The sequence below is a fragment of the Dermacentor albipictus genome, chromosome 10, assembly GCF_038994185.2.
Source record: "Dermacentor albipictus isolate Rhodes 1998 colony chromosome 10, USDA_Dalb.pri_finalv2, whole genome shotgun sequence".
Classification (NCBI taxonomy): Eukaryota; Metazoa; Arthropoda; class Arachnida; order Ixodida; family Ixodidae; genus Dermacentor; species Dermacentor albipictus.
The window spans coordinates 41,903,752-41,922,517 of NC_091830.1; the positions used below are offsets into that span (position 1 = coordinate 41,903,752).

At 43.7% G+C, this 18,766-nt stretch overlaps 1 long non-coding RNA gene across 3 annotated transcripts in view; it reads right to left on the minus strand.

Annotated features, from left to right (window-relative positions):
- Window positions 1-766: 766 nt before the first annotated feature.
- LOC135907399 (uncharacterized) overlaps window positions 767-18,766 on the minus strand; it is a 42,139-nt gene continuing 24,139 nt past the window's right edge. For 2 of the 3 annotated variants that reach the window (XR_010565993.1, XR_010565991.1), the window contains exon 4: window positions 767-898. This is a non-coding gene — a long non-coding RNA (uncharacterized lncRNA). Of the gene's footprint in view, window positions 899-10,231; window positions 10,360-18,766 lie in introns of those variants that run through there. The other variant, XR_010565992.1, reaches the window with a different exon arrangement.

Sequence of the window (18,766 nt, forward strand, 5' to 3'; positions counted from 1 at the left end):
GGGTCTTCTGTGTTTGCCGCAAGATGGCTCTGCGTGTGCGGAAAGCGCAGAAGAAATGCAGCGGAAACGCACTTCGGAACTCGTGTAATTGTGACTTCTGTACGTTACATGTTCATAATTACCGATATACACCGCAGTATAACTTTCCACGGCTCGTTTTGAAGGCAACACCGCATTCACTAGAGGCGCGTTTGCACCGCTTGGAAGCATCGATCTCGTGGCTGAGTGGTAGCGTCTCCGTCTCACACTCCGGAGACCTGGGTTCGATTCCCACCGGGCCAATCTTGGAAGTTGCTTTTTATTTATGAAGCGCCTGCCGTGATTTATCGCTCACGGTCAACGCCGCCGACGCCGACACCCGACGCCGACGACACCGGCTTTTCTGCGACACGAGCTCCTTAACGCTATCGCGTTAATATAAAAAAATGTGAACTGTTCAAGTTTCAACCGCTTCAAACTTTTCACCGATACTAGGAGAGCAAACGTATGGCAAAGTTCTTTGAGCAAACCTGATTCTAACTTCTAAAGGTAGATATACATAATCCGGTGGTGATACCTATATTCAGATTTAAAGCTTCACTGTCATCCAGAAAAGTATTATTAGCTATTGTCAGGTCTCTCCACATTCGTCTCTTGAGTAACTATGCTATGTAGTCTTAGATAAGTCTATGTATTATTGATAAAGTCGTATTGGCATTTTATTTTGACGCCACCTTATTCCAATCATAAGCAAAGTGCGCATAACAGAAAGAGAGACAAAGCATTTGTGATTGTAAACAATTTATTTCTATACCTGTTCCATACAACCGTAACCACAAATGCATTGATTTGGGCCATGCTTCAGTGGAAGTATTGCTCAGCTAGGATATGCACGTAGTGCCAATGTCAAAAAACAACCCTGCAAATAAAGGAACATCTGAATCAGTTTCGGCATGGCTTATCACGAGTGCACTCTACATGCATAATCATGTACCCTTTATCACAATGCTTATATAAAAGGTGATTTAGCTAATAGTCAACATTAGGAACCTCTTACACGTTGAAAAACCCGCTTTGTTTGATGAACGCTTTAATATTCAGGAAATAAATGTGAATGTTCGCCGACTGCACGCAATGTCTTACGTGAACCATACGTACAATACCGTTTGGAATCTCTGTCAAAAGGTGGTTTCGTGAATCAGTTGATGAAATGCTCTGCAACTACATGAGAATCGTACACTTGTTTATTGTCATGCTATGCTACGCGTAATGTCACGTCTAATTTATTTCTGCACACGGCCCCGTGAAATTTTTCGTCGGTAAAAGTCTCTTTACTTAATGCACCTTTCAGAAACGATTGTGCAATAAAAACGCAGTTCATAGGAATGCCTATGGTGAGGCGTACACGAAGTGATGTCACTCGCACGAAGGGGATGGTTGCTGCTAGATGAGAGAACCATAGCGAGGACACGTGTATGATCGAATGAGGACTCCAATGACTACTTGTTAAGTGTAACTTTAAAAAATCGGCACAGGTAATTTACCATAATTGCGTAAGTCAGCTAATAGCTTCGATGCACCCTAGAAATGAAATAGAGGCACAAGGAATACCCCTGAAGTATGCTTAAGTGTACAGGTTTCTTGTCACGACGGCATAAGTTATTGTCCACATGTTTTAGTGGACAGAATGACAGCGTGGCGAAGATAGAGGCGCTGCGATGACTGCAATGTGATGTGGATGAATTGAACAAGGTGGAGATTGTGACGGAGCAAGGACGAGGCCAGCATTAGAAGACAGCGCGATGACAACGAAATCACGAGAGCTTGACCACTTTCGTTCGAGTGGCCGTGCAACTGCGCTTGCTCCTTCGATCGTTGGCTACACAGATGCCACATACACCTACGACTATAAACATCAATATTTTGCCGACCCCACGCGCTTTTGCCGTTGGTCTATTACTAGCGGTGGTAACTCGCAAACTTCACAGGAAAAGGGCAGGAAATTGAGGCACGGAACGCGCTACTATATATAATCGAATACTTGTTTTCCAATTTTTGGTCATGGCCACCGCACTCCCGTAATGTTTTGTTTTAGAACTCTCAGCGTAAAATTGGTATGTAGTGTAATTGTAAAATTGTAATTTTGGTATGTGTTCTGAGAAGCGCGGAATTCTTGTATGCTATGTCCTTGTAGGGTGTCATATTTCTTTCGAGGTACCGACGCCTAACTATAGCTGTATGAACTCGCACCACTCGTGCAATCATTGTGGCCTTTTAGTGACCTGAAGGACCTCATGATGAATTTCATAAGCGCGACATTATTCCACCTGTTGCAGAAGAAGAGGTGTCATCATGTTCGGTTTGTTTGTGCAGGGAAAGCGTGAGTTGCATTGTGTGACGATGTTGTAGCACGTGTGATTTGGTGAGCACAAGATTCTAAGTACGCATGAAAATGTTAGCACAGCTCTCTGCCGCTGTAAAGGAGGCTCATTACAGTGAACGTAAAAGCTCATTACAGGTGATCTTCTGTAACCGCTACTTTCTAGTCGCATTCCATGTTTATGAATAGGATCAAATTGTCGGTTGTAAGACTGTCTGGCTGAAACATATATGATGCTAGTATAGTTCAATATGCTACGTACCAATATGCGGTATATGTGTAGCAGGCATTTATGATCACAGCCCCAGCGCTTCCGGGACAGCGTGTTGAGGATGTTAAGTGCAATGCTCGCTTTCATTATAACACTATTTATGTGCGCGAGAAAGTTGAACATTTTTTTCAAGTGGGACGCCCAAAAACTGGCGTTCGCGCTTTACCGGTAGTGTGGCTTCCAGTAGCTTAAGGATTGGATCTGGTTGTAGGCCTGACGTTTGTGAAACGCCAACAGTAGTAGTTTGTTCAATTAAGAAGAAAAGCATGTTCAAATGCCCACTGCACGAGTATCTTTATTACAATTTGAATTTGCCGTTAGCATGTTGCCAAATGTAATGGGTGACACGCATTTGTAGGTCATCGACATAAAATGAATGCATTGCAGCGGATAGAATTACATCATTGACCGAGTTAATTTTTACCACAGACAATGTTGGGCTTAATACGCATCCCTGTGGCACACCGTTTTTATGAATGAATACACGTGGCAGCACCGTTCCTAAACGCACTTGGTAAGTTCGGTCGGACATTAGATCGGCTATAGATTTGTCATTTTTACGTGGATTCTTACATCCTCTGTGTCCCTTAAAATACCAAACCTTCATGTTGTCTCGTATGCCTTTTCTAGATCGAAGAAAACTGTGAGGTAGTATTGCTTGTCTAGACAGGCAGCACGTAGCTCGTGCTCTAGCCGGACTAGATGACCTGTTGTAGAGTAAAATTTTTTGTATCCACACTGATAGCTTTCCGGCAGGCATACGGTTTCAAGAACGGATGTCAATCTTACGTTTATAATGGTTTCATATGAATTTGGAAGACAGCTTCTAAGTGCTATAGGTCTGTAGTTAGTTCCTGATGTAGGATGCTTTCCTACTTTAAAGGAAGAGATTATAATAGCATTCTTCCACTGATTCGGCACTTTTTCCCGTTTCGAAGATAATGCTGAAGAAACAAAGGAAGGTCACGACTGCCTTAAGGGATAGGTGAGGGAGCATTGTGTAATGTACTCTGTTCGAACGGGGCACTGCTTCTTTTGCCAGCTCTGTTGATGTAGTCAGCTCATTGCAGGGAGGGTTGTCGGGACCATTATACAATCTCTCCGATCTTCTTGTTCTCGGAGGGTTTTGCTTTTCTTATGAATGCTTATATATTTAAAATAAAGTAAAATAGTGTGCTGGACATGAGATGTCTTGAAAATTTTGCCCTAATATGTCCGCTTTTTCTTCAAAGTTTTATTTGCGTGCGTGAAGATGAGAGTATGGGGATCGTGCAAGGAGCATTGTCGCCTCTAAACTTGCCAAGCTGATCCCACAATCATTTGGATGTTGTCGAGATATTCATAGACGATATATAGTTTTTCAAAGATGGTCTTTTTTGCTTGTCTGCCTGTGTACGTTGCTTTCGCTTTTGCTTTTTTGAGCAAGAAGTGGTTACCTTTTGTTGGGTATCGCTCAAAGATATTCCCACGCTTTATTATGTAGTTTGTTTTAAGTTTTTACATTCATCCGTTCACCAGGGTTTAAGTTTTTTCCTAAGAAGCCAGATAATTGCGACATTGTTTGTTCTGCTGCAGCAAGCATAGAGGCAGTAATCTTGTCATTCATTGCATCCATCCTTAAATCAGCTAATGACTGGCCTTTTCGGTGAAGAGAGGGCAGTCTGCTAGATGAAGTTTCTAATGAAGTGACCTCGATGCTATTGCAGAGGAAGAAGAGGTATTTTAATGATAGCAGGCATATGGTCCCTACCATAGAGATCATTGATAATGAGGCATATGGTGACTATCAAATGAATTATTGATAATCCTTCATTGAATATCGCTGCAGAAACATGGATAGCATAGTGCCAAATCCATACAGTTCATAGCTTTTGTGCTTGGAAAGCAGTAGGTTGCAGCACCAGTGTTTAAAAGTTATATGACGTTGTTAGGATAAAATGTTCAAGTGTTTCTCCTCTGGTGTTGGCAGTTTTGCTTCCCCATAACGTGTAATGACCGTTAAAATCCCGCTTAATAAAAGATGTTTTAGGTAACTGGTTTAAAATGAACTCTGCAACTCTTAGAGTAAAATGGAAATGCGGATGAGCGTTGGCTGTACAAATTGTGATGGTTTTGTGTGCTGAAGCGGTGATATAAACGGCTCCTACGTGACACTTATTAGCAACTTCTCTAGCTGTGATGCCACCCTGCAGAAAGCCGCCCGAAAGCCGCTTTGCCTGAGTACGGCCACGCAGTACCAGCCTTTTAAAATTGTTTTTCACTTAGGTTTGTTTCCTGTAAGCACAATGCTACAGGGGAGAACTTGCTGAACACGCATTTGATGTCACCTAAGTTGCGTAAGGCTACTCTGCAATTCCAGTCTGTCATAAAAGCCACTTTAAAGCTGAATGGAGAAAAATGTCATGACGAGTGAACTGTAGATAAGGAAGAGGTTAGGCGACATCGATCTAAAGAAGGCCAATACAAAGGAGCGATAACCTTTAGGGTATGGCTTTCTTATTTAACGTGCTTATTAGGACTTTGTTCCTCTTTCCGCGCTCGAGAGAGCGCTTGTCCTCCGGCGTCCACAACACCGGTTTTTTTTTTTGTCGACTTCCATCGCTTTCACTGAGGCACTGGAGGTCCGAGAGCTGAGTGCCAAGGCACGTGCCTCGTGCATTGAGGTTCGGTTGATTTTAGGGTGCTGTGGGGTTCGTCTCTGCAGGCCCTTCGAAGAGGATGGATCAGCATGGGCTACTTCCACCACGGGGGCCGGAGAGGTTATTGCAAGATCACAGTGCATGGTCTTGGAGGACTCCCTAGGCCTGCTTGATACGGCTGCCTACTTTCATCATATCGGCATAACTTCTGGAAACTCATGAAAATGGCTTTCTTGTTTCAAAAACTAGATTTATTCTTTACCAGTTAGTGCGACAACTTCCCTTTTTGTCTCCATTGCAGTTGAAGCTTTGTGGAAAAGAAGTGTAATTGTCAGATTAATTATCATTGGACCTGCATTTAGCGGAGGTTGTTTGTCCTCTCTATGCATGTGAAGCATGCCCAAACAATTAACATTCAAAACACCGTTTGCCGTTCGGGATACATGGTCGGACATTTCCTTTTAGCTATCCTGCATCTAGATATGTAGGCATTATACATGTTACAAAGCTGAGTATAACATGATTTCCTTGAATTTCTCTGTCATTTCTGTGGATAACATTTCTTCGTACTTTGGTGACGTTTTGTTCTTGAATACCTTCCAGCAGTCACTCATGACTCAAGTGAAGAAAGTCTTCTTAAGATATCACAGCCTTGCTTGTATTTAGTGTTCTGTGCGCTGAAATTGTCACCGTCGCATCGCCTATACTCGTAATTTCGGAGAGCTTTGGTACTTGACCTTTGTCATTCAGTTCTAGGGGAGGTCCTAGTTAGATATTTTTGGTGCTTTGTATGTCGGTTTAATTTTCTACTTCAAGCATTTGGCCACCACGAACGGATAGAGCTTTCTTACTGGTACGTTGTCTTCGCTATGGACTACATGGTACTTGGGAATGCTGGGGCACTGCTCCGAAAGGAGAACTGAAGCAGTGATTCGGTGCGACAACTTTCCATATGCCGACCATAGACAACAGAACTTAGCGCTGCCATATGAAAATGTGTATTTTCGGCAGCAGCGCCAATGACCCACCACGTAGCCCTAAGAGGGGAGTGGCAGAGCTTGAAGATAAGTCTACGCGACGCCAGTCGTGCGCCGGTAGTATAACCACCTATCGTGTAGCCAACGTGCGATAGCCACACAGAGCCAAGCAGCAACCCTTGCTGCCATAAAGAATGGACGTATATGACCGAGAAGATGACAGGAAAGGTCGAAAAGCGAAACAGAAAGAGAGAGAGAGACAGGAAAAGGTGACTGCCGGTTTCCTTGCTGGTTCAGGCAGAAGGTGCCATCTATGTGAAGCGGAGGCCAAAGAAGTGTGTTGCCTCCATAAGGGGCCCTTAAAGATCCGAACACCTCACATCGGCTCAACCCCAGTGTCCCCCTTTTCCCGAAGCACGCCTAAACCGCGCACGACTACACGTAGGATGGTAAAACCCTCATGTGCTCGAGTACTTGATTGCTCTAAGTTGATGCCCGCAATGTGACCAGCATTGCAGTTATTTTTGATTCTCATAATCGCGTGAGTTTATTGTGGCTCAAAAGCGGCAACGCGACTCATCTATATTTAAGACTTCATACGACTCCGAAACTGAGGCCTCATTTATTTGTGAACTGGAGAGGTCCCGACAGCTTTCGGTACACTGAATTTCATTTTACAATAAGACCAGCATAGCTAGAAGCAACAACCGTCCGTTTCGTCATCATAATGAAACCTCCGTATCATTCAACAAGCGTGCGTATTTTTGTCACCTGTGGCTCTTGTTTCCACGTTGTAAAACGAATGATAAGGGGAGGCGCTATTGACAGACGTTTTAACTTCATTGCCGGTTCAAAGCAACGGCTCAGCTCACGCGTAATAATTACACGCGTATAAATTGTTGATGTTTTAGGTGAACATTTGTTACGAGCCAATCTGCGTTGCAATGTGAACGTACTCGAATATTATCGCTGGTTCTATCCGTTGTCTGTTGCTACCGAAGATTGTGTACTCTTATTGTATGTGCGACATGAATTCTGTGATACTTTCTGGAAAGCACGGGGACACTAGTGATGCTGGTGCCTTCGACGAGTCATGTAACAAAGCGGACGAGTTTGACTCGCAGATCAGATTTCGATGACTACCGACTGTGCTGGCTGATACCATGGTGCTTCAAATGCCGCCTGCTTTTCTGGACACGGGTATGCCTAATAACATGCGAGTTTCATTATTCACAGTTTTACTACTCTGTTCTTCACCGTCACTTTAATGTGACACTATTATACCTGCCCACGCGTGCCCAACACAAACGCGTTGTTCTTTTTTTTTTTCTGGGAGGTACGGAAGAGTAAGCATTATTTATGGTTGCGTCTCGAAAACACTCAAGTGCTACGTGGCATGTTGGCGCTGAATAATTTTGGTGGAACTTCTTATCGCAGAGGACTGTTTCCAGCCCACAGGCGAACGCGACTTATTTCAGCGGTGGGGACATACAAAGCTACAGAACATCTGAGTGTAGTATTTTGACAATGGGTACCACTGGTAAAATGTCTTTATAAAACATTCATTTCGTGCTGTGTAAAGTCACAACTTAGCTCTAAACGCCACATGAGAAAGACCCGCAACTCAAGTATTTAGAGGGACAACAAAGTGAAATATTAAATCAGGCTTTACTGATTTATGTATTCTTCGAGTATTTTTTGTTAATTTGACAGTAACAGGTTGAATACTAGGCGAGAAAATAAAAGTCAGTGTTCTATTTCTTCAATCTAGCACCAGAAATGCAGAGTTATTACGTCAGCGTGCAGTCACAATATTGAAAGATCTGCGCATGTACGACGTTAAGGCTGGGTATTTTTTTTAAATTCACTGCATTAGGCTTTGGGCTTTTTTGTGCACACGGTAGTTCGTGTTTAGTGATAAGGAAATGACTTTTCCATAGCTGATGCAGTCAAAACGCATGACGCAATGACAAGTGCATGAGGCAACAACAAAATATATTTCGAACTTTGTGCGTTTTCTCGCTTTAGGAACGTGCTCAGACACTAACATTGACTTCTATTGAATTGTTGAGCCATTATTTTCTACAGCAGCTAAGCTATGTTTCTGTTGCGTACTACATAAAACAAAAGGAGTGCAGTATATTTCCTGCATTTATTTAATGTCAGCGTCATTCGGGGTGCTTCGAACGGTATGAGAGACTCTGTAGATAGTAAATTTCACGACAAAGTCATCCTGACGTGATCTCACGTACGAAGTTTGATAGCTAGATTCAAAACGAAAAAAAAACATCGAAGCACATCTATGCCCTCCTGATGACTTGTGAATGCGGAAACATTATGGTCCAATTGAACGATACCGTTGCAGTGCTTCAAGTTTTGCGTTGCGAGTTGTATACGAAAGCGCTACGTGCTGCCAGAACCAGTAATCAGCAGCACCCTGTGGAACGAACACTGCATGCCACCGACGCTGTGACGCCTATCAAGCAACGCTTCGCGGCATTGCCCTTTCTTCTCACGCAATGCCTGGCGCTCTAACGACACCAGTAGATGTTCCCTTTCACCCGCTCCCCTAACGCCTCTTAGATAAGCGAAGGGCCCGTACACTTCGATCAATGGCGCGATGCTACCTTCTCGACTGCCACACAATCTAATGGGAATGCTCCCGAGTAAGCCGCGGCGATTTTGACCTCACCGATTTTGTCACGCCGGGCTTCGCGGGGTAAATCAGGTTCAACGAGCAAGACGTCACAAAGCAGAGTGCACATGCTTGCTATCTAGGAGGCGTTGCATCTGCATAATAATAATATTTGGGGTTTTACGTGCCAAAACCACTTTCTGATTATGAGGCACGCCGTAGTGGAGGACTCCGGAAATTTTGACCACCTGGGGTTCTTTAACGTGCACCTAAATCTAAGCACACGGGTGTTTTCGCATTTCGCCCCCATCGAAATGCGGCCGCCGTGGCCGGGATTCGATCCCGCGACCTCGTGCTCAGCAGCCCAACACCATAGCCACTGAGCAACCACGGCGGGTGCATCTGCATCGTAGAGGAGCGCTCGGACCGAGAACGAAAGCGACGTTGACGAGAAGTCGCAGAAATGCCTTCTCCCCTCACGCAACCTCTGCAAGGTGCTCCCTTTCGCCCGCGCTGCTCCGCTGAGGCGCTGGTAAGGTTGCGTCGCATTTAACGGCAACGCCAGTTTGGGTGCAGTTTCGCTGCTACATACGACAGACGTCGGCTTTTCGCTGAATGGACCATTTGACATTTTCGCATTCAAACAATGTATCGTCAAAAATATTTATACTAATCGCTACATAAATTTTGTGATCAACGAATATTTCTTATAGTACAAAATTTTCACGCTGGCATGAACACGAGTGCCAGAAGCAGCCTTACGGGCGTCAGATATCGACAGTGCACGAGATGAAACCTACCGCAAAGTCTCGGCGTTTGACAGTGACGAATGTATCAAATCTGCCCGATCTGGTAACTCTACTGCGTGCATACACTTACTCACCAAGAACACTAGGATGCGTGCTCAAAACCATCATGCCAGCAGCACAAGGCAGAACGGTGACCTTGCAGCGCTGCCTAGCCAAATGAACGCAGCTCGACAGTGGCTCATTTTTGCTTTGTCATTTTCCCAGCCGGGCTGCCAGCGTGGCGCTAACGTCTCTGAGTAACTTGGTTAGGGCGGACATAAACGAGGCACCTTGAAGCTTTCCCGAATTTGCGCCCGTAACCTCAGCAGGCCACGTGATCTTCAAACTCCGGAGCGCAGACAATGCACACGCCATCGATACGAAGACATCATAGCGGCTGTGGCGCCGACGGCGTCTACGTCACTCGAGTGCCCGTGTAATTGGGAATGAAATGAAATATGCAGGATATGAATTGCTGTAAAAATTACATCTTACACTTTCTCCTACACTGATACTGGTCGTAGTTGGTAATCTTGTATTTGAAGCGTACGACAGCAACATGTTAAGTCGAAAATCAAGAAAGTGCAGTAAAGCTTTATTTTAGTCAATTTTTTACTGTGCGTTGAGGCCTGATAATCTTCCATTAAAAAGAGAACGTGATGAAAGTGCTTGCTGACCAGGAAACCAATTCTGGAATAAAAACGGGCCACAGGTTAGTGTGACAAATAAAAGTAGGATAAGCTGAGGTTTATATTATGTATTTAATGACAGATTGTGCAAAAATGTTTCTTCACTATACTGAATTGAAATTGTATTGATCTGTGTGGGGAGCACATCTAAATGATGAGCTGCGAAATGTTACATAAATAAGGAACAGTTCCGCTTCCTTCTTTTAAAAATAGGCAGAGGCACAGTCATTTTGCGTGAGGGCTGCCCTCAGCTACGTACATGTGAGGTTCAAGAAAGAGTACTGAAAATTTGAAGCTTGAAAATAGAAGCCATTGCTTTCACTCCTCTTTCTAAAGCGTTCAATGTGATATCTCTATTACCATTACCTATTTATCGTCATGTTGGGCAACAGCTCCAGCCATATGCGATTACTTAGATATAGCTTAATGCGCGTAATGGCATATGACAGCTGCACCAGCAAGACGATAGTCACAGCTCACAGTGCCAGTCAGTCTCATGAGAACGCTGTGTAATAAATTAACTTTTATTACCCAACGAGCACTAGCCTGCCCATTCAACGCTTGGATATAGCGTGATGTGTACTTTAAAGAGTGACCTAAAATTTTTCTGATGTGTTCAAAAGAGCACAACCGGCAAAGTTGTTACCAAACAATGGGCACTCGTTTCAGTGCCTCATTAGTTTTGTCACTCGAGGCTTGCCTTTCAATTTTTCATACATTGACGACCTCCTCGTCCCATGCTCTTGCGTTCGGAAAGATCTGGAAGCCTTCTTGTTTTGTCACCTTGATACTCCAGGAGTTATCAACGACGCCGATAGCCGATTTCGTCCTCCTGGCCTCGATTTCTTCGGACATCTGGTTGGCACCGACAGCATTCGACCACTGCCATCCCAGATTCGCGTCATCGAAGGCTTTCCATGGCCGACTGCTGTGACAAAGGTTGGTCAAGTTCTAGTTCGTACAATTTTGTAAACGTTTTATTCCCCATTGTGCCAGACTCGTGGGATGTCTAGACGCATGGCTTGGCTGCAAGTAAAGCCAAATGATTCAGTGGATTTATGAGACTGCCCAAGCCTTCACGACCACCATGACCACCATGATTCACATGAGCAACAGCGCTGTTGGCGCCGTTCTGCAGCAGTTCATCGGTGATGCGTGGCAGCCACTCGCACTCTTCTCCACGGAAAGGAAGCATACACAGACCTGCTCCAGCGTGTTTGGCCATGGGTTACTTGCTGTCTACCTCACTATGCGCCATTTTCGTCATTTGCTGCAGGGCTGCTCATTTAGCCTTGACAGAAGTCAAGTTCCTTTTGCATGGTGTAATGCTCTTTGCATTCCGTTACACACCACGTAGGAGCCACCATCTTATATCTATGACTTGATAATCCGTAACGTCAAGGGCACTTACAACATCCCACTCAACGTCCTGAGCCACATCGATGCAGTTTCCAGGCCATTCTAAGAAGCGCTTGGTCATCGACATCGACCTACTTGCCATTCACAAGCATCACGACGCTGAACTCATACTTGCAATTGCATGAAATATTTCTCACTGAAAGTGTCATACATGTTGTCTGTGACACTCCTACCGGTACACCTCGACAGCTCACTCTGCCATAAGAGTTCAATAACTCTATAAGAGGCAGTAAACCATCTGCCACACGCTGGAATCTGCGCAACGCAGAAAGTTCTTTCTAGCTGCTTCGTATTAACCCACCTAAACACACACAAGTTGGCGAATTTGCCAACTGCCAAGTTGCCAAATTCGAAGTTGCCAAGTGAACATTCCAAGATTCAGCGTCGCCCCGTGGTTACTTCTAAGCCTTTTATTTCGCTGGATGCCCGTTTCCACAGGGTGTAATTGAACCTCATCGGCTATGTTCGATCTTCGAAGGACAATTGCTACGTAGTCACATGCAGCGACCGCTAGATGCGATGGCCAGCTGCACCCATCTTCAGCATCTCGGAGCCCGGAGCTGCAGCTGCCTCTGTGCTCACATTGATTGCCAGGTACGGCTGTCCATGAAGAGATCTTACGGATCATGATTACCAGCTTGATACTGTCTTTTTACAAACACTTCTAAGCTTCTCAGAAACAACACCAAACCTTTTCGGAACTTTTTTGATACCAGCTCGAGCCAACAGGTATCAGGTATCAGCCACTGCAGGTTTGTGCCACTATTCAATGAAAATCTTTGACGCCAACTTGCGTAACCAGGTAACGTCCACTGGGAATAAATCGCACTACAATGAATAAAAAGGCCCTTAATTTCAACGGTGCTCGGCGGAAAGCAACCTCAGCCGAGCAAGGACTTTATGATGGCGCCGCTAGATGGCGCATCACATACAGCGGGATGCGCGGGACATGGGCCCATGTACGTTCCGACTATTCGATTGCACAACGGGCAATTTCGAATATAATGTTGAAAACCCTTTAAAATTCGCGTAGAAACACGCATTGCTCAAGAACAGAAGCTCGACACTTTAGCTCGGTGTGCCGTCATTGCACCGCGCATGTGCTGCATTTACATGAACGTTTTTCCCGCCAACGCTTTAGCAAGATGTGCCATAACTGCAGTGTGTATCTGCAGGTCTTCAATGAGGTTCTTGTCGAGTTGGGTCACTGAGTACGGGCCCCTGCGACTGCGGCAAGCAAAGAAACGTTTCTCAGCATTCGCACGTAGTGGTGGGCCACGTATTTCGTCTTGGGGCCACCGCGTGGACTTCACGGCAGTGCCACTAGTTGCCGCAGTGTGCCCGGAAAAAAGTGCAATAGACGTGCTCGGATGCAGCATGGCTTGTTTGTAAGCCTTCTCAAGCATCCGCACGCATTGACAGTCTGAAGCCATGCGCTGGCTTCATGGTGATGCCACTAGATGGCGCAGATTGTCAATAACGAATAACGAATATGCTTGCTGCGGTAAAGCTAGGGAAACTACGGAGCATGTTTTATTAGAAATGTGAAGACGTCTACCCAGCGGTCGATTTAGGCACCACTGGCCTCCTTGAAGCCCTTGGGTTCAGAGGGAGCAGTGGTAAAGCAAACATGTCCGCAATAGGCATTAGTAAGAGGCGACTGGAGGTTTGGTGGAAGAAAAGTAGGTAAACGACAAAAGACGGAGACGTACAAAAGCACAGTTCACAATAGGGGATCAGAAAATTTGGGCGTGGTAGTTCATAGTGTTTTGTTTTGTCTTTTTTCATTGTTTAACCTAGGTAGAATATTAGGCAGTATAGTAGCAAGAGCTTGGTGGCGCCACCCACCGCCCTGTTCCAAACGGGACGCTCATAACATCCATCCATCCATCCGAAACGCGATAGAGGAGCCACGCTGAAGTACACGTCCCATACATAGGGGATTTCGATGGTAGCGATGCATTGCGTCGCTGTGTTGCTTCACTGCTAAAGGCATAATCACCGACATTCATCGTGACAAGGGTTGTGCCAAATTTTTTCACATGTGCTTTCATTTGGGATTTGTCAGCACAGGCGTTCATTCCGGTCTGCATTTTTTGACGATGCAAAGAAGCATTTAGCCTTGGGCTATCGCCTTAGCACTGTAGTATGATTAGTGAATTCTAGTGTCGAGTTAGCGTTGTGTGTGACCACCGCACTCTCTATTCACCACAAACATACCAATGGTATTGCCTCTTTGTTGTTCAAGTACTCCACAGAGAGCATAATAACGTCTTGTACACGAATCAAATGGTCGCAGCGTTATGTGAATTGTGTGTTCAGCTACTGGTCCCAATCTGTTTTATCACTCTGCCATCTCTGTGATACCCCGTACCATGTCCTAGGCGCAGTAAGTATCAAAGTTCAATAAAAAAGATTGCTAGGAAGAGCTTATATTGCATGTCGTCATAGGCATTATATTGCAATAACGCAGCATCATTGAAGATTTAATTAAGGGGTTTTACGTGCCAAAACCACTTTCTGATTATGAGGCACGCCGTAGTAGAGGACTCCAGAAATTTCGACCACCTGGGGATTTTTAACGTGCCCCTAAATCTAAGTACACGGGTGTTTTTGCATTTCGCCCCAATCGAAATGCGGCCGCCGGGGCCGGGATTCGATCCCGCGACCTCGTGCTCAGCAGCCTAACACCATAGCCACTGAGCAACCATGGCGAGTGTCTGCAGCATCATAATTTCGGTGATTACATGACTCTTGCTTAGGGGTTACGCAATGGCCTGAGGTGTTCTTCTACGTGGTTTTGATACCACGATGGTGAAACGATGTTACCCTGCAAGCAAATCATAGTAGCTTGTGTTCTCATTCCCTGCTACAATATGGATGCGACAATTGGATGTTACAGAGAGTGTTTCAGCGATCATTTAAATTTTTTTTTACACATTGCCTGTGGAACATAGCGCAATTATAGTACAAGAGCGGATCTATACCCATAGTGCCGGACATTACTAGCAAAAAAAATTTAAGTTCCCAATTGCAAATATTATAAATTCTTAAATTTAAGTTTAAAGCTAATTATTTTAGGGCACATATTGCAATTCACAAATTCCAGTGGGTGAGACTGCAACACACGTTCATTTGAAAATAATTCTGCGGATGACGCAATTTGTTACATATCCACCATCAAACTTCCGGTAAAAATGCATTGTCATTCCGCTTACTTTATTAACAAAATGCCGTGTTATGTATCAAAGCACTAAAGCAAATGGAATGCCAGTGAATTTTTCCCCAAAGATCTGGAATTAATATCACGAAACTGGTGTCATCCTCCGAAGTCGTTCCAAGTGCGAACTCCCCACCTAGAGTTAGTAAATTGCAATATGTGCCATAAGGTAATTAGATAAAACATAATTAGTAATGTTTATTGATTAGTCGTTCATGCATTTCCATTTCTTGTGCAAGTTGTGTCTGCCTTTTCGAGTAAACCAACTCATGCGCTAGAATTGTACTATCTGCCAGAGGCAATTTAAAAAAAAATGTTAAGTGTTCGCTGATACAACCGGCAGGATGAACATGTGTGACAGCGGTCTCTAGACACAACACGTGATAACACTGAGTAAAAGGCGGTCACTACATTTTTTTGCTCCTCGATGAAGAGTCTTTAGCAGCCATTATTAGCTAAAAGAAAACAACCTAGTAAATCTAGCATCTCAAATAAATACAACTATACGTTGAACCATTCAAGGATGGATCAGCGCATAAATCACACATTTTCGCTGTTACTACGATAAAATGCTATCGTCAAAAGCAAACTTACAATACTGTTAACGTGTTGAAACTCATAGTAGTCTCGCGTGTTTATCCTAATTCATAAGGTGCTCGTATCTGGAGCGAATTGAACAAAAACGAAATGAAGGTGTTTGCCTACCATTAGTGACGTCAAGTGCGCATTAACCTGCTACTTTATTGACGTTGTATGGGCACGCACACTTTCTTATAACCATTGCAAGATTGGCCACAGAAATGGTATTGTTAGGGTTCCACAACAATTTAAGCAGATAATACGAATCGAAAGCGAAACATTCACAAAAATTCTTAAGATGTCCCGAGAAACAAATTCCTTGCTTCGTGCCATAACTCCGGTGAGTGACATTGTAGGCTTCCTCCAAGTAAAAAAAAAAGTACGTTATGCGCATTTCGTGCGACAACTTTGCACAACAGAAATATATGAAAAGTTCACAGCAATCAGCGCATTTCATTTCCATAAAATTGGGCCAATTAGTTCACAGAGACGCGCCACCGTGTGCATTTCTACGTGCGCCGCCGACTGCCTGTCCACACTAACACAGCCACCTAAAGCTCAATCTCGATCTTAGACACTTAGTCCGATCTTCCACTCTCTATAAGAAACGGAGTCTGCTAGAACTCCCATCGTTTCCTTTGCGGTCTACAAAACGCCGGACGTCGCAATACTTAGCAATTTCTTTCGTTTACATTACATTCTTTCATTTAGCCACTCTCTATATACCCCTGGATGTGTGTCCGTTAGTGGCCGATCCGCCAGAATGGCTATGCGCCACTGTGGCACAAGAAGAGCGGCACCTCTAAAGGTTACTCAGTACGTGTCTCAGTTTATAATGCACACACGTGTAATGACCATTATCCCCTCAACAAGCCGCATACAATACCTTCATCCTGATAAAATCGTTACATAGTCATCTCGCCTATGTATCCGCCTTTTTAGAGTTTGCATTGCCGCACTACTTGATAGCTTTGTCGCAATAATAATAATAATAATAATAATAATAATAATAATAATAATAATAATAATAATAATAATAATAATAATAATAATAATAATAATATCTCTATTGCAATAACACATACACAGCATCATAATCAGGCCTGTCTAAGCCTACAAGGGCTTGTGGGACATGGCCCTGCAGAATTGGCAAGGCAATACATTGAGATAGGAAAACAATCACATATCAAAGAAAAATAATGACGCTGTTACATAAAGCGCGCGACATTACATTTGGCTGCGCAAATTTATTGCAGCAGTACCTAGCGTTCAAGCTTACATAAAACGAACAAAACATACAACACAAAATGCAAGAATTCGAGTTTTTGACACAATTTCCTCATAAATAATAATAATAATGATATTAATAATCAGCCCGTTATGTCCACTGCAGCACGAGGGCCCAGTCCGGCAATCCTCAAGTTACCGCCTTGCGGTAGCTGCTTCCAAGTAGTGCCTGCAGATATTCTAGTTTGGTCCCACCGCCTAATTCTCTGCCGTCTTCAACTCTGCTGCCCATCAATTGGCACCTGTTCAATACTTCTAAGAAACCAGCGAATTTTTTTCCCATGCGTTACATGGCCTGTAGAGCTTAATTTATATTCCTCTTCGAAGAAAATTGAAACAAGCGTCCCCTGACGTAAGGCTGAAAGCTTACACTACGATTCTTCCAACTACCCTGGAGCAGGCAAGTATAGTATGTGACCAGTACCGACTAACTCCGATAAATCAGATCATGCCAGTGCTGTGTCTTGCTCTACGCTTTATTTTTTCTAAATGCGAGAAACGGGAACCTGGTACTGTGTTGATCGATAAGGTAAACCTTCCAAATCTACCTTCATGAAGAAAAAAAGCCAGGCTAAAATTATTTCGACTGTACAATGTCATGGTAAACAAATTACGGATTCTACTTGCGGTATCCAGGCAGAGTGTCACCTCGGTCCTGTCACTTATACATTGATAGACATTCTTTGCTTAGCACTGGTGTTTACAAACATTCGTTTCTGGTAAAAACTATAGATTAGTGGGGCAAACAAAACTCAGAAATATTATAGGGTACCAATTCGCTTGCGAATTTTGAAAAAAAAAGACCCTGCAAACAACCAATGTTTCATTTCTATGTTGCTTTTCATATGGAGTTGTACAAGGCTGTTTGTATTCTGCTGTTTTTTTTATGCTGCCGTATGCTCCTTATTCATTTTTACTTCAGTTTGCATCGCGCTGCTTCTACTACGCTGTTTATATATTTCACTTAGTGTTGTGAACTTGCCCATGCTGTAACAGCTAGAAAGGGCTCACAGCTTTGAAAATAAACCAATAAATAAGTGTAAATGATTGCCATTCTTATGTTACTCTACGCATTTTAGAACAGTGATGTATCTAAATTTGCATCTATATCCGTGTCAATCTATGTATGTTTGCATCTATGTATCGCACCTTTCTGGTTCACTAGGTAGTCCGTGGTCGAATACATAGCGCATCGCGTTACTGTGCGTAGTTAACAAAAACATACAGAGAGAGAGAGAGAAGAAAGTGGAAAGGCCGGGAGAAAAACCAGAGAGGAAGATCAGGCTTCGCTGAGGCTGAGGTAAGAGTGTTTGAAACCTACCACCGGACTAGGTTCAGTCACTTAGTGAAACGAAAAATTTCACACACACGTAGCACCTGCGGCAGAATTGATGTTCCACATCCGCCGCCAAAGCCATGGGAGATGGCGCTCATTAACGCTCCCATTGTTAGTTCTATTACATTGATACAAATTCCCCAGAAATTGGATGGGAAGGTGGGGCCACGGTAGTTCAACTTGTAACAGCAGCGCAAGCGCAATGCGAAAACATGGGTTGTTATCCCATCCGCGGCCAGTTGTATTTTTACTCATCCTTTATCTTCACTTATTTTGTATTCGTTTATACAATTAAGAACTGCAAATAATTTCCCCTATGCTGTTCTTGGTGTCATTATTTGCTGGCTTGTTATGATATGACTACTTCAAATCGGCCCAATCAGTTTTCTTTAGTCTTGTTCATATATATATATATATATATATATATATATATATATATATATATATATATATATATATATATATAGAACTTGAGTGGTGCTACAAGGTAAACAGAACAAGTATTTAATTTCGACAGTTTCGATCGGTGGACCGATCTTCGTCAGGGTTTACAAAAAAATGGCAGTT